The following is a 14,374-nucleotide window of genomic DNA, read 5'->3' as shown; positions in this document are numbered from 1 at the left end:
CAGCCACAGCATGTAAGCACTTCACCATCGTCAGTGCTGGAGGCACTGGGGCAAACAAGAGCTTAACGGGGTTTGGAGGGGGAACAATGCTCCGCTCTGCTGACGTTTACAAGCTTCACTGGGGCAGCGAAATTACGCGTTGGAAAAATCTTTCGGTGGATCACCAGGCTTGCTTTCACCGGGCAGAGAGCCACAGTGCACCTCTCTCTCGCAGGATCAGACACGCTGCCCGTGCCCTTAAACTTTAATAGGGCTGGGGGTGGGTGCGTGTGGGTGTGCACCTACTTGACGAGGCACACAGGGAGAGGTGGGTAACACGGCAGGAGCAGCGAGGCGAGGCAAAGGGCCCCAGTGCAGAGCTTGGCCACCTGCCTGAGCGGAGCAAGGTGACTTGGCCGCAGCGGGAGAGGAGGAGGCAGGGGCCGAGGCCACACAGGTGGGCAGTGGAAAACGTGTCACTCGCTCTGAGGAATGAGCATAAAGGGGTCCGCAGCGGGCAGTGCCCCCGGCAGGAGGGCGGGCGGAGAAGCACCGCGCAGCACCGCACGGCCGCGGGCGCAGCAGCTCCGCCGGGAGAGGCGCTGGCTCCCCGCAGCCCCTCTGCGGGGGCAGGGCGGGGGCGGCGGCCCGCCCCGGGGCCGGCTCAGTGCAGCCGCCGGCTCCGCCCCGCGGGGCCACATCGGCGGTGGGAAGGAGCGCAGCGGTGCCGAGCGGAGCCGAGCCGGGGAGGTAGGTGCGCTGCAGCCGCCCGCCCTGAGGAGTCGGGGAACGGGGCGGCACCGGAGGAGAGGGCGTGTGCCGGGACTCCCTCGACTGTGGCCGGAGACCCCGCTAGCCTCGACTCGGGGGTCTCGGCGTGGAGAGTCGGGGGCTGTGCCCGGCCGGGACTTCCCGGGGGTTTTCGGCGGGGCTTTCTTTTTGGGCCGGGCGCGGGCCTCCGCTGTGTCCGTGCAGTCCCGCTCGAGGGGCAGCAGCCGGTGGGGCGGCCCCCCTGCGCTCCGGGCAGCCCCGCTCCCCCTCCCCGGGCGGGGATTCCGCGCCAGGGCCGGCGGAGCCTCTCGGGGCGCCGGTCCCCGTTGCTCGCCGCTCTCGGGCGTGTCCCTCCAAACTTGAGTCGGTGGGCGAGCTGTGATCCTCTGGCGCAGCTGGTGTGCGGCCCGAAAGAAACCATCGCCAGGTGCAGCGGACCCGGTGTCTTGTGGGCCCGGCTGGTTGCTGCTGTGAAGGGATTTCGGCCGAGTACCTCCGCTGCCTGCAGATGAGACTGGGCATGCGGGGTCTTCAGTCGGCTCTGTCTTGTTTGATTTCTAGGATGCGGGTTAGGTGCCTCTGTAGCGATTTTACTCTATTACGACTACAGAAATCTGGTGCTGGCCCAGCTTAACGTGTCCGTCCCCCCCACCCCCCCACCTTCCTTTTAAGATCCCAGTGAGAAGTTCAGCGTAGTTCAGCTTGAGGTTCAGTAGCTGAGTAGATGTTGGCTGTGAATTGCCTTTGCAGTGTGACTGTTAACAAATCTGTTGATACGAGGATAGTGGCATGTTACAACCCAGGCATGCTGTTTCAGCCCCAGAGCATAAAAGCTCTGCTGTGTATGCTTTAGTGTAAAATGGAGCACTTGGTAAAAAAAAAAAAAAAAAAAAAGGGGGAGGGGGAATAAAACCAGACCTAACCATCCTGGAATCTAAATGTTGGCTTCAGTAAACTGGTTTAGAATGAAGTGTTCCTATATCTTGGACAAACTCTAGTCTTGTGTATGAGATGAGAACTTGAAACTTTCCTAGCTGTGCAAGAGAGGGACAGTGTCCTGTTGCAGTGCTCTCAGAGGTAGTGGCTGGTGAGGAGAGCAGCTCTTGGAGATGTTTGAGCTGCTGTTGACAGTTGAAGATCACAGGGGTGTAACCCATCCCAATGCTGGTGAGGCCTCTTGATGTGTGACTTCTGCCAACTCCTGTGTGCTTCTGTGCAAGCAAGGGTGTGCAGCTGGAGAGTGCTGTCTCAAAATCTGCCATCAGTGATACTTCCTCTCCACGGAAGACTTTTTTTTTTTTTGTTGCTTTCTCAGATACCATGGGCTTGAGAAAAATCCTCATCAAAGCCTGAGATGTGAGCTTGCTGCTGTGAAGCTTGCTTGCTGCATGAGAACCATCAACCAGAAGCCTGTGACTGGAATCCTTTTCGTGGACAAGGTCCAAGTGTAGAAACATGGCTCTGAAAATCTAGAGAGAGGTGTCTAGTGAGAGGAGCAGTCTCAGGAATGTACTACTGTATGCTGATGTCAAGATAAGCATATGACAAGCTGTAAAAATGACAAATTACTCAGATCTTACTGAATACTTCATGAGCACTAAGTGGGAAGAAAGTGTTAAGGAGGCAGAAGGTCACTGGTGGTGTCGTCAGTGACCTGTCACTGCATGGGTGGTGAAAGACCTGCCAGTGTCCCATAGCAGAACCTCATGTAACAGTGGGGTGGCTTTTAACATTCACACTTGTTTCTGGTCCTTTTGCTGAAGCAAGAACTCTCACAGCTACAGTTGTACTTAAAAAAAAAAAAAAAAAAAGAAAAAAAATCCATGGGTGCTTGCTCATGTTGGACTGCCACACAGGTGAAAAGAACCTTTGCCAACTGCTCTGCAAGCTCACTCCTATCATCCTTTCATTTAACATCTTTTGTAGAGGGATCTTGCTTCCAAAACAGCTTCACTCTGTGGAGCCTCTGTGAATCTGAACCCCTCTTGGCCTGGGCTTCTCCATCATTGCCAAGAGCTGTGGGGACTGCTAAGATGACATCCTCAAACCCTGTGCTGCAGGGCAGGTGTGGTTGGTGAAGTCTTGCAGTGTTTGTTCAGCTTCTTACCTGTGTGCGACAGAAATAGAACAGGATGCAAGCTGAATGCCTGGAGAAAGCCCTCCCTGTGGGCTGCATAGAAGCTCCTCCCTTAAGAGGATTTAGCTTTAATGATGCAGCTCATCTGGACTCTCTTCATTACTGTTATTGTCTCTATTTTAGTTCTTGGAGGACAGGCAGGTGTTGTGTGACCTACAACTGTAAGATGGTACAGAAGGTCCTCTAATAAGGCCTTCCCACAGCTCCATGAAGGTTTCCTGCCCCTGCTACTCAAACCACTCTGCTTCCAGCTCTGTGAAGTGCAAGGTGGGGGTTTGTATGAAATTCCTCATCTGACTGTAGCCGAGGAAAGGTTTTATCCCTCTCCTGTTACTCCGTGTCCTACTGCTGTAAGTCAGGAGAGGTCCATCCAGGACCGCAGGTGTTCATCCAGTAGGTGTTTAAATCAGAGAAGTGCAGGTGGGAGTTTTGCAGACCTCTGGTAATCACAGGCCCTGAGACACTTTCCAGCTCAAACCATGGCTGTGGTTCTTGGTGCCTGCTGGCATTGTTACAGCAGGAAGCACACAGCACAGCAAAAGGCGTTGCCACAAGGACTTTGGACACCAAAGGCATAGGGTCTGTCACAGGAATGTCAGGATGATGCTGGGAGTTGGACCATGCCCATGCTATCTAAAGTAGTAATTATTGGTCCACTTTAATGGTATCTTAAAATGGTGTGGCAGCCACTTTCTTCCTGGTCTCTTTTCTGTTTCTGTTCACTGGTGAGTGGAGGTGCTGGAGGGGGTCTGTCAGGGCTCAGGCTATGGCTGAGTGGCTTTGAAGGCTGGAGGAGGTAGCAATGTTTTCAGTGGTTCTGTGCAGCGAGGATGATCAGAGCATCAGTTCTTGCACTTCTTCCTCAGTTTCCTGTGTAGAAAAACTTTTGTGCATCAAAACTAACTTCTTACTGCCAGGAATTATGGCTTATGCTAGAGTTCCTTAACTTCACCTCTCTAAAATAGGAACGTGACATCTGCATCCCCTTATTCTCCTTCCCTGCCTTCATTTGCCTCTGAATGTGGATCACGGTGTCCTGAGATCTGGAGTCCTTTTGTACAGCAGAGGGGGAGCTGGGCCCAGCAGCCTTGCTTTCACCGTGTGCTTGTCAGCTTTGATGAGTAAAGAAATAAACTGTACTCTTACACTGATGTATCTGTTGGAGGAATGTGAGATTGGAGCTTTCTACAGGCAAATGATTAATGACAGTGTGTGAAGGGGTGGCTGGGTGAGCCACCTTTCCTTTAGGAACTGTATAATAAGACTCAATCCATTACCTAACCACCTCTGCCTCTTCTTGGCTGCTCTGTGTTTTTAGATGGAATGAAATGGAGGAAAGGCTAAAAATTACAGGCTCTCTTGGCATGGTGAAAGGAATAATACAGGAGGCACAGCCAGTGCCAGTAGTTCCTTGAGGACTGGTTGGCTGTGGTGGAGCCTGTTTGCTGAAACCTCTCTGGGCTGTCAGGGCTTGGAAACACTGAAACAGTTAACTGCTGACTCGAACCTAGACAGGATGATAAGTGAAGCACAAGGAACTGTGTACTGGAGATTACTTAAATCATTGCTTGTGAGCACTGACAGATTCAGAGCTAGCTAATTTTCTGGGAGAAAGATGAGGCGTTACCGTGGGCAACTCTGTGAAAGGGACTGCCTTGTAGATGACAGCAGAAAAAGCCTGTTGGGATGGGGACAAGGATTGGAGACTGTTGGCTCAGTACCCAAGTGTGTGTCCTCTCTAACACCACAGAGCCAGGGAAGCTGGATGGTTTGTGGCTCGTCCAAAGTAAATACAGGGGAGAAAGGGAAGGAGACTAAACTGAGGGCAAGCTTTCTCCTGTGTGTAGAGGCACGTGCACCAGCTGTCTGGCTGACTGCTCTAGTTCTTTGTCTCCTTGATGGAGCTTCAGAACTGGGACACCACCATTTAAAAGCAAGTCAAACCAAAGACTGGTGCATGTACTTAATTTCTGAAAATTGCTGCTGAGGTAAGTGGCTTGTCTGTTTTTTAAGGAGCTCAGGAGCAGAGAAGGGCCAGAAGAAGGGCCTTGCACATAGGCAAAGGACTAGGGGCGTTCATTAAGAATTTTGCTGGGCTGGTGATTTAGTTTCTTTGCAGCGCAGACTTGAGCAAACAGGTGCATCTCAAAAGCGCTTTACCCTTTATTGCAAAATTGTTGCTGAGCTGTAAGCAGATTGCTGATCTCTTCTAGTATGATGATAATCCCATGGCCATGTGTACTGGACAAATACTGGTCTGGGAGGAGCTATATACATTAGGATATCCAGCAGCCTGAAGATTTGAAGTTACATAATGGAGAGTTCCCTTTGTAGGCAAAACAATTCTGCTTCAGTCAGAGGGAGGTCTCTCATACACAAGCAAAGGAATGGATGATCTGTCAGAGCTGCAGCATGTACTTTGAGCCAAGCTAACCTTCGCACAACTGGAGATGGGAACTGCCCTTTGTCCCTGCTGCTGCTCCTGCTCTCCCTCCATTGCCATGGAGGTGGTTTGGGAAGAGGGCAGAAGAGGAACTAGCTTACAGGGATTGGCATAGAGGGGACTGAACATGCTGCAAAGTAGCTTTACCTATTGTGAATGAAGGGAGCTGTTTCCCAGAAGTGCCTTGGAGAAAGGGTTACATCACTGGATCGGACCATGTCCTCCACCAGCACCTTGTTTTGGTCACTGCCTCTGTGATCCATGAGGTTTCTGTGCCCTCCCCAGAATGGGTTTGAGGGAACTTGCTGCCCTCAGGAGAGGCTTCATGCAGCACCTTGCCTGTCTAGTTTTAAAAGCAACCTGCTCCAGGACCTTGATTTTCCTTGAGCGGGTGTACCAGACTGGCACAGGTTCGGGTGAGCTGTCTCTAGGGGTTTGGTGCATTGGGGTGCTGTGGGACCACAACTTATGCTCTGTTGGTGCAGGGCTTCTGGAACAGCATGCAAGGCAAGTGTGGAAGTGGCATCTTGGCACTTGACTAGGACTTCAAGGGCTGCTGCTGTCACCCCATACTATAAGAATATGTAAATACTAAATGTCTAGAGCCAGCATCATGTCTCCTGTGATAGATGGTTAGCAGTTTTGTTGGGAATCAATTGTGAAATATAAATTAACTAGACTGTCTCTACTGTTGTACAAAATGCTTCAGTGCTCTAGTTAGACCTTTCCAGGGAAGTTTCTGTACCTTCATGGCATTTTGGTTTCTAGGTGTTCTGGGCAGAGAGAAAAAAATATCTGTGTTGGGAATGTCTTATTCCTTTCCTACTTGATTTTTTTCCTGATTTCTCCTTGAGCCTGCAAATGGCTTAGTTAACATTACTTGGGATATGTGTGAACAGAAATTTAAAAGAGGTTCTGTGTTCAGTGGTGGCAGTATAGAGGAAATTTTGAACTTTGGTCCCCAGAGCTAATATGCCTGCTTTCAAAAATCACTGTGCAGACTGCTCTGCTCCTCTCCTTTTTGCTTGTAGTCAAAGAATTTGTAGAGTAGTTTTTGCATAAAAGGGTGACAGGCTGGCTTTTGTGGTGGTAGGACACTATCTCTAGTACTGTAGTTATAATGATGCATTGGTTCTGGGGCTTCTTTCATGCTCATGGCATGGCACAAAGTATCCTCTTGCCTGCTGTGGAGCTAGTCATGTGTCTGCCATGTGTGTCAACGTGAATTGAAGCTGCTGGTGATGAGTCAATCTTGAGTGGCTTTACTGGAATGTCCTCAACTTCCCAGAGTGCTTCACTATGTAAACTTGATCTCCTGTCCCCTCACTCCCATTCTTCTGTGTCTTCTGATCATGGAGCTAGGCTCCCTGTTAAGAGAGTGGGACCTGGATTAAGGAGACTGCTCACCTGCAGGTTAGCAAGGCTATTTGCCCCTGCTGTTACCTTGAATTTTTTACCACCCAAACAGAGATGGGAACTATTATGCAGCATCTGTGCTGCATGCTTGAAGAAACTGAAGCTTAATAAGCAGACAGGAGTTCTAATTATGCTCATCTCTGCAGTCTTTTCAGAGTGAGAGGAACCCCACTCAGACAAAACCCAGCTGTCTGGATATAATTTCCCAACAGTCTAAGAAGCTGCTGGACTCTTCTTTGCATTCAGGTCCCTTTCTAATGCAGGCTTGCAGATACACTGCACATGGAATAACTAAAGAGCCCTCTCAATTGTGCAGTAAATCTGCCTATTCCCAAAGGAAGCTCTTTTAATTAGAAAAGACTTCTGCTCGGCAGCTGCTGTGTGGAACAGTGCTAGACCACAGCTGTGTGGAGAAGCCCTGGTGAGCCTTGTGAAACAAGGTAAAGGCATAACCCTCTCCCGATTCTCGAGGGGTCTGTTGCACCTCTCTGGGAACACTGCACAGGAGTGGGGAGAGAGGCTGCAGGAACAATGGAGGTTACTGGAGGCTGGAGAAGTGGAGCCCTGTCCTGTGTGACAGGTCAGCCTTGCGAGCGAGCTGCATGGGGTGGCTGCTCCTCTTGCGCAGGGCTCAGCAGCTCCTTTGCACCAGATCCCTCCAAGGGTGATAACACTCTGCCAGTTCAACTAAAGTGGGGGTGGTTGTGGCTGCTCCTGAGGGGTAGGCATGATACCTACAGCTGCTGGTACTTCTCCTGCCTGATGTGAGGGGACCTGAAACGTCAGTGTTTCCTCTCGCATGTGCTCTCTGGGGAAGGGTTGTGACTAGTGGCTTCCTGGAACAAAACTGAGGTGACCAAAATGTAGTTGCCGAAACTGCGTGGGAATTTCTTAATGCCAAAATCTGCGTCAAATTGTCTACTGCCTTGGCAGAAGAGGCTATTTCAAGGGAGGGCTATTTTGAGGAATGGCAAGCTGCTTTAATGCCCAAGTCCAAGACCTCAAAGGCCCTTTTATTTGATGCTACAGTCTGGCTGGTGGTCTCAGAGCCTGGATCTTTCTGCATTTGTTCCCAGTCCATCATACTGCAGCTGTGGAGACTGTTGTGGCGGTGGTTTAGACTTGATCCTGTAATAAAACATGAAGTTGCTGTTTTGCCTAGCTTCTGGCAGATGGGAAACCTCTTCCTAGCCCAGCTGTCAGCTACAAGCAAGACCTACCACTGTGTGTACAAGTAGATGGCCAGTGCTGTCCCTTGGGAACCTAAACAGTTGCTCCTTTTTTGCCTGGAAGAGAGACAGCCTTCATGACAGGGTGTTTGCTGTCAGGAATAACAGCCTGTATAAGCAGTATGTGAGCTGGGCCAGGTCAGCAGCTGTGTTACCGTGGTGCTGTCTAATGATTATTCCTGTGCCCAGGATCTCAGTGGAGAGCACTGGTGACCTGCAGTGGGTGGTTCTCCTGCTCACAGCCTCCCATCAGAGAAGGACCAGGCAATGGGCTTTTACTGGGCTGGGTTTCAAGCTGCTGCACTAGTGACAGGTGGGCGTCTATCCTGAAAGCAGAGGGAGCCTGGTGTCACAGCCATAACCTGCCCAGGTAGCATACATGAGACCCCTTGCTGTAATTTTATGTCATTGGTAGGTTTGGCTTGATTTAAAGTTGTAGAGCTGATGTGACATAAAAATGGGTGGGCTGTGGGGGAAAGAGCACAATGTGGTTGGACAGAAGCAAGTAAGAAAAAAATTGTGTCTGCAGTCCTATTTAAAAAGTAGTCTTATCCTCAATCATGATTTACTGATTAAAGATGAAACAGCCCTGCTTTTTTTTCCCCTTTGAAATGGGATCATTTATGTCTGCATTGAGGCTCAGCTGATTATCTCTAAATAAGTTATTCTGTATAAAAGTTTTTATTTTTAAAATAAATACCTCTGAACTGCTCTTTTCTATCTCATTCTTCTAACGTTCCTCCATCAAATAGTCTTCTGAAATATTTGTGCTCTTAAGTATAGAAAAGGAGACCCTTTCAGGAAAGTAGAAAAGGCCACCCAGCCTCTCTTGGTTCAGGTTCAGCTGAACCCGTTTTACAGACTGTGCATAGGTTGCAGACTCAAAGGAGGCCCCTCTTTTTCCCAAAATAGATCCAGCTTTTCGAAGTCTTGCTGTCTATTTTAACTGCCAAATTCCTGGGGAACTTATCCCATATGTCTGTTCCTCTTGGCTTGAAATAACCCTGTCCAGAACCTACACATTGTATTGCTTTGAAGCTTTGATTGATTATTTTCTTTTTTTGAGATGGTGTTGGTGGAAGAGTGATCTTAACTGCAGGTGGCAGGTCTGTGATTGAGCAATGTTCTTGTATTAACTCTGCTGGGATTACCTGCATGGTAATGTAACAGTCATCAGGGCAGCAAAACACCTGTGTCTACTGAATCCTGCCCTGGCCTCTAGGACCATCTTCGGAAAGGGGTCACCAAAAGTTTTTGAGTATCTCTTCCACCTGGCAAAGTGTTTCCTGGAGGCCCCCTTTGTTTTCCAGCTTTGTCTACTGAGATTTCTTATTGTGGCATTTTACTTCCTAAAATGCTTAGTCTGGGAACAAAGCAGCTTTGCTGCAGCTTCTGTAACAGCTCATGCTGTGTTATTCTTGCTCCTCACAGTGCTGTGTTTTACTGCTGTACAATGCAGCTTTCTTTTCCACTTTCTCCTGTATAAAGAGCTTGGCATGCGGAGACTGTTCTGTGAAGGTGAAAGGAAAAAGTGCTAGACAATGCTGCTGTACATCTTGGAGACTGTACAGCAGCTTCTGCTGGGACTGACTCTTCCAGAGCAAAGCGTGAAATAACTTCTGAATTGCATCCTCAGAGGGATCAGGACAGCAAGGGGTTTGGCCGGGTGTTGCCAGTTACAAATGCAAAACTGTTTATATTATTCACCTTGATGTTGGAGGGGGAAAATGTGGTTGCAGGTCAGTATTTTTGAATAGCAGGGAATGACTCAAAACATCCGTACTCTGAACTCTTGTACTTTAGGGCTTTTCTTGCCCTTCTGCCCTTTCTAAATCATTTTTTGAAAGAGAGGGTGCTTGAGACAGAATCCCTTCCTTAGAAGCTTTTTATAGCTCTGGCTTTCTCTTCATTCATGCCCACTGGTAGGGTCAAGTGGTATCCATGGCATGAAACTCAGGATGTTGTGAAATCCTCAGACTGTCTGTGACAGTGCTCATCTTGCCAGCAGGCAGGCAGACCATGCTGCTGCAGGGCACAAGATCTCTTGCAACCCTGGGATGGTTTGATGGGAAGTACAACTTCTCTTAGGGTAGAGGGCAGTGGGTGCAGAGGCTGGGCCCAGCAGTAACCTTTCATGGCTGTGGCACTGCTGCCACGGCATGAGTGGTTCTACATCAGAGTCCACTGAGTTTGGGGACGTCAGGCTTAGCTGGCCCTGTCTACTTTAACAAATGGGTTTGCTGAATTCCTTTCCTTGTCCTCCCTGATATGCAAGTGTGGGAGACATCCTGAGATCCTATGTGTGAGAATCTTGCAGGAATCCTGTACTTCTGGCTCCTGTACTTTACTCCTGTATTGTCAGCCTGAAGTGGGGTCCTTCAGACTGGAGACTTTGCTGAAGAGGGATAATTGTTACAGCTGCTGATCAGTGGTCTTCTGCTCTAGAATCACATGTAGCACTGCAAACATACTAGCAGGGGAACAGCAGTGGTTCAGTCACCAGTGGCATACTGGGCTGGTAAATTATCTGCAATTAACAAGTGATCTATTTGGCAAAAACAAAGATTCCTGAGATTACAAATAATAAAGGGACTGTTCTGGTAACAAGCCAAAAGATGCATTCCCTGTGGCCTGAGGCACTTTCATGTGCCAGTAGGACTTATGGCGACTTTCCAGTCATGATGGGTTTGCGGTAGTCTTTGAGCTCTACTCGATCTGTGGGACTAAATGGTTAAAGCCTCTGCTTCTTGAGGTCAGTGCCTTGCTATCAGCAAACGATCTGATACAAAGCATGTGATATGATTAAAGTAGACTAATAGCCTGTCTCTTCTGTTGCTTGAGGAAGCTGACAATCCTAAAGCTTCACAATCATTTGGAATAACAAGGCAGAGGTCTCTGCTCTGTTTGCTTTGTGGTGGGCTCTGGGTTTTGGGATTTCTTTTTTTTCTTCTTCCACTTGAGATCATGTGGATATACTCTAGAGGGAGAAGTCTTGGGGAGAATCCTGGTGACAGAAGATGCTTCCATTCTCCTGTGGGCTGGTCTGTCAGCTGCAAGGGACTTCATTGCTCTGGTGAGCACTCTGATAGCTTGGCAGGGTGTTCGAGCTTCTCTAGAGGCTTAGTCTGAAAAGGACAAGGAGTGCTCATCACCCTATGCTCTTATGAATGGTCTCTACTGCTTTGGCTTCTCGAAGTGACTGGCTTCAGCTATGGAGGGAACTATAGGAGAACCTGCTATTACTGGGAATGGTGCTGGGTAAGCTCAGCTTTGTTCCCACGCTAGGTGCTGGTGCCTAGGCTCTGCTCAGCCCAATCCACCTGTCTGTGGAGGCATGTGGTTTGAAGCCTCAATGAGCAGAGGGGAGGTGGAGAAGACAGGTTGTTTGTTTTATTGCTGTGCAAGTTGCCAAGCTGAGGAAAACTTCCTGCCCTTGAAGTAAAACTACTCTCTCTGCTAATTCCCGGAAAGAACCAAAAGAGTAGGAAACCTCATTTCCCAGCTCAGGCAGATGCTGTAACTTCTCAGAAACATGTTTGGCATGGGTGTACTGAATCTAAACACCCACTAGTTATCTACCCTGGCATCTAAGAAAATGGAAGTAACTGAAAGCCAGTTTGTTTTGAAAGGGAACTTTACAGTAGAAAGTCCTTGACCTTGACCTCTTCCGTTTTATGGGAGGAGGAGGTGGAAAAGATAAAAATCAGTTATACTACCTGGCTCCTTTGTAAGTCTCACAATCTCTGGTGCTGTCTTGTAAGGTAGAAAAAAGCTTGTATTAAGGTTTTCTTCCTACCTGGATTGGGTGCTCTGGCAGGGTGGGAAAGTTGCTGGGTCTTATTAAGGTATCTACAACCCAATCTCCTTGGAGGAGATTTGTTGGCCTCCAAGGCATTGCTTGCATAAGAATGGAAGCATGGGAACCTGTCCTGTGCAAGTACTTGCACCGGGGATTTCCAGGCTGATGACTGGTGGCAACGGCAAGCACTCAGAAGCATCCTCTGCGCGCTGCAGAGCCACACTGGGGAGAAGCTTACCTGAGCGCAAGCAAAGTGCTGCTTGTCTGTGCTGGCCACCCCACTGCAGTTTGGGGTGCAGGTCCTGCTCACAGGCTTTGCCCCTCTGTAGGGAGATGTGGGGCAGGCGATAGTGGGGGACTGCTTTTGACACACTGGTGCCACTCACAGACACGGGAGCTGGTGGGCACATCCATTTCAGTTTGCACCCTGACAGTTCTAAGTGCAGAAAACAAAGCTGAGCTGGTCTTGTTGCTGAAGCCATTAAAGAGCCAATATAGTCAAGTGACAGAGTTGCCCAACCGGTTTTGTGAAAGCTGTGCATTTTTACTGCGTTGTATGCTGGCTTTAGTCAGTGTGGTGACCTCTTTCTTAACCTGACCTGCAGCGTTTGTGGCACAACTAACATTCTAATACGTGGCAATAAAAAAGAAAGTCCACTAAACTGTACTTTCGACTATTTCTTCTGTCTGGGATTTTTGGTAAGTTGATTAATTTTTGTTTGGTTGGGTTGGGTTGGCTTTTTTTTTTTTTTTAAGGGGGAGAGGAGAACCAAATGACTTCTGGGGCATTTTGTGGGGTTTTGGGTTGGTTTGTTGGTTTTTTTCCTCCCACTTTTTTGGCAGAGTTGTATCTCTGGTCTTGCTGAATGGAAAGATTTGCTTAAATCGGAATAATGCTGCGTTGCAAATACTGTCATGCTGGGCAAGCATGAGTGTATAGGCTGAAAATAGCAAAGAACTTTCTCAATTTGCCAGTTGTAGGGACCGAAGACGTAATTAAATGTTGGCTTTCAAACTGAAGTGTGAAGACCAGATGTTCTCAAAACCTATTAATGCCACTTGCAAATATAGAGATGAAAACATGCTTCTAAAACCTGCGCTGCTTTTTGATACTGAACTGTGAGGTCGGTTTCTTTTTAACAATATGATAGTGTTTTATAAATATCTAATCACTTCCCCTCGAGTATCAGAAGTACATTTCTAAAAATGCATTTCCTTTTTAGAAAATTCACAACATACTTGCTATGACAAAACATGCTGAAAAAACTCTGCCATCGTAGGTACCCCTATGAGTGCTTTCTAATGTAGGGTCTCACTGGAGGACACTGTTGCCAGTCAAATTATTCACACAGCAGTATACTAGCTACAGAAGTCAAACAGGAAAGCTTAATGTCTTAACAGATGCACCAGGAACAAATCTACCTTTGCGGTGTGAGCTGATGCATTATCTCAGAAACTATTCCTGAGAAATCTTGTGGTATTTCTTGCAGCTAACCATTTCATTGGTATTTCTTGCAGCTAACTGCAGCTAACTTGCCTACTTGGTTCTAGGCTGTTGCTCTGATCTGCTCCCCTTACTCCAGGGATAGCAAATGTGGGACTGCGTGCGGGCTTGAATCTCTGTCCTGCAGATGTCTTGCAGACAATGTTAGGGTCTTGCTGTACATGCCTGTACTGCGAAGTGCTAGTTGAAAGTTTGTGGACAATTAAGTGTGGTGCTGCAGTTTGCAGCCTGATATAGCTGTGCTCCTTTCTCTTTGCCTAGCCCTCAGACCACCTGCTCTAGCTTGAAAGCAATTGCTTCTACTTAAGATAAACAACAGCTGTCTCTAGAGCACATGGGATAGGAGTCTGTTCCAAGCACCTTCTTTTTTCTGTTTCTGACATTTGTATTATTCAGAAATAGTTTTCTGCCTTGCCCTGATACTTTCCTTCAAAAAGGAACTGTACCTGGATCAGTGAGATATACACACACACATATATATACATATGTGTGTGTGTATGTGTAAAAATAATCTCTGCAACTGCAAGTGTGGCCTGTTTGAGCAGGTAACCCTAATAAGCAGCCTTCATTTTTAGGATCCAGCTTCTCCCTCAATCCTTCCTTTGTAACTTTTGAAGAGATGCTGTTTGGAAAATCTCCACAACAAATATGATCTTGTTTATGTTTTCAGGGTCATTACACAGCTGGTATTATCTCAGTGAAGCTTAAAGAAAAGTTCAGTGAATTCAGACTTGAGTCATTCATTGGCTTTGCGGTTATTTGCTTGCCAGAGACAAGATGTACTTCCCAGGTGTACTGAAAGTCCAAGGCCTCTGAATATTAACGTCAACGAGATGAACTCCTTAGGATATTCTTTGTATGTTAATGTGGCTGTAACTTGCAGTCTCTGCCCTAAGGGCAGTGGTGTACCTGGTTAACAGGAGACTTAGTAACTCTGTCATTGTTCATTAACTGGTACTGTTGTGTGAAGCTGTCCTGTCTCATCACTGGTGATTGGGAGACCTTCTTGTTGCCAAATGCCTGTTCTGTATGTGCATGGATAGAGAAGCAGCTGAGCTTCTGGGTGCAAGGGCTCAGAATCCTGTAAAGGATGACC

At 48.0% G+C, this 14,374-nt stretch overlaps 1 protein-coding gene across 4 annotated transcripts in view; it reads left to right on the top strand.

The window, feature by feature from the left end:
• The first annotated feature begins 637 nt into the window (after window positions 1–637).
• Window positions 638–14,374, top strand: part of CD82 (CD82 molecule) — a 39,412-nt gene continuing 25,675 nt past the window's right edge. The window contains exon 1 of one of the 4 annotated variants that reach the window (XM_027642363.1): window positions 638–733. The gene's annotated coding sequence lies outside the window, so the exon portion shown is untranslated. Of the gene's footprint in view, window positions 734–11,214; window positions 11,234–12,403; window positions 12,474–14,374 lie in introns of those variants that run through there. The other 3 variants (XM_027642362.1, XM_027642366.1, XM_027642364.1) reach the window with 3 other exon arrangements.

This window comes from Corapipo altera, unplaced genomic scaffold (assembly GCF_003945725.1).
Source record: "Corapipo altera isolate COAL_440 unplaced genomic scaffold, ASM394572v1 23b, whole genome shotgun sequence".
NCBI classification, from domain to species: Eukaryota; Metazoa; Chordata; class Aves; order Passeriformes; family Pipridae; genus Corapipo; species Corapipo altera.
This window is presented reverse-complemented; position numbering and strand designations above follow the sequence as displayed.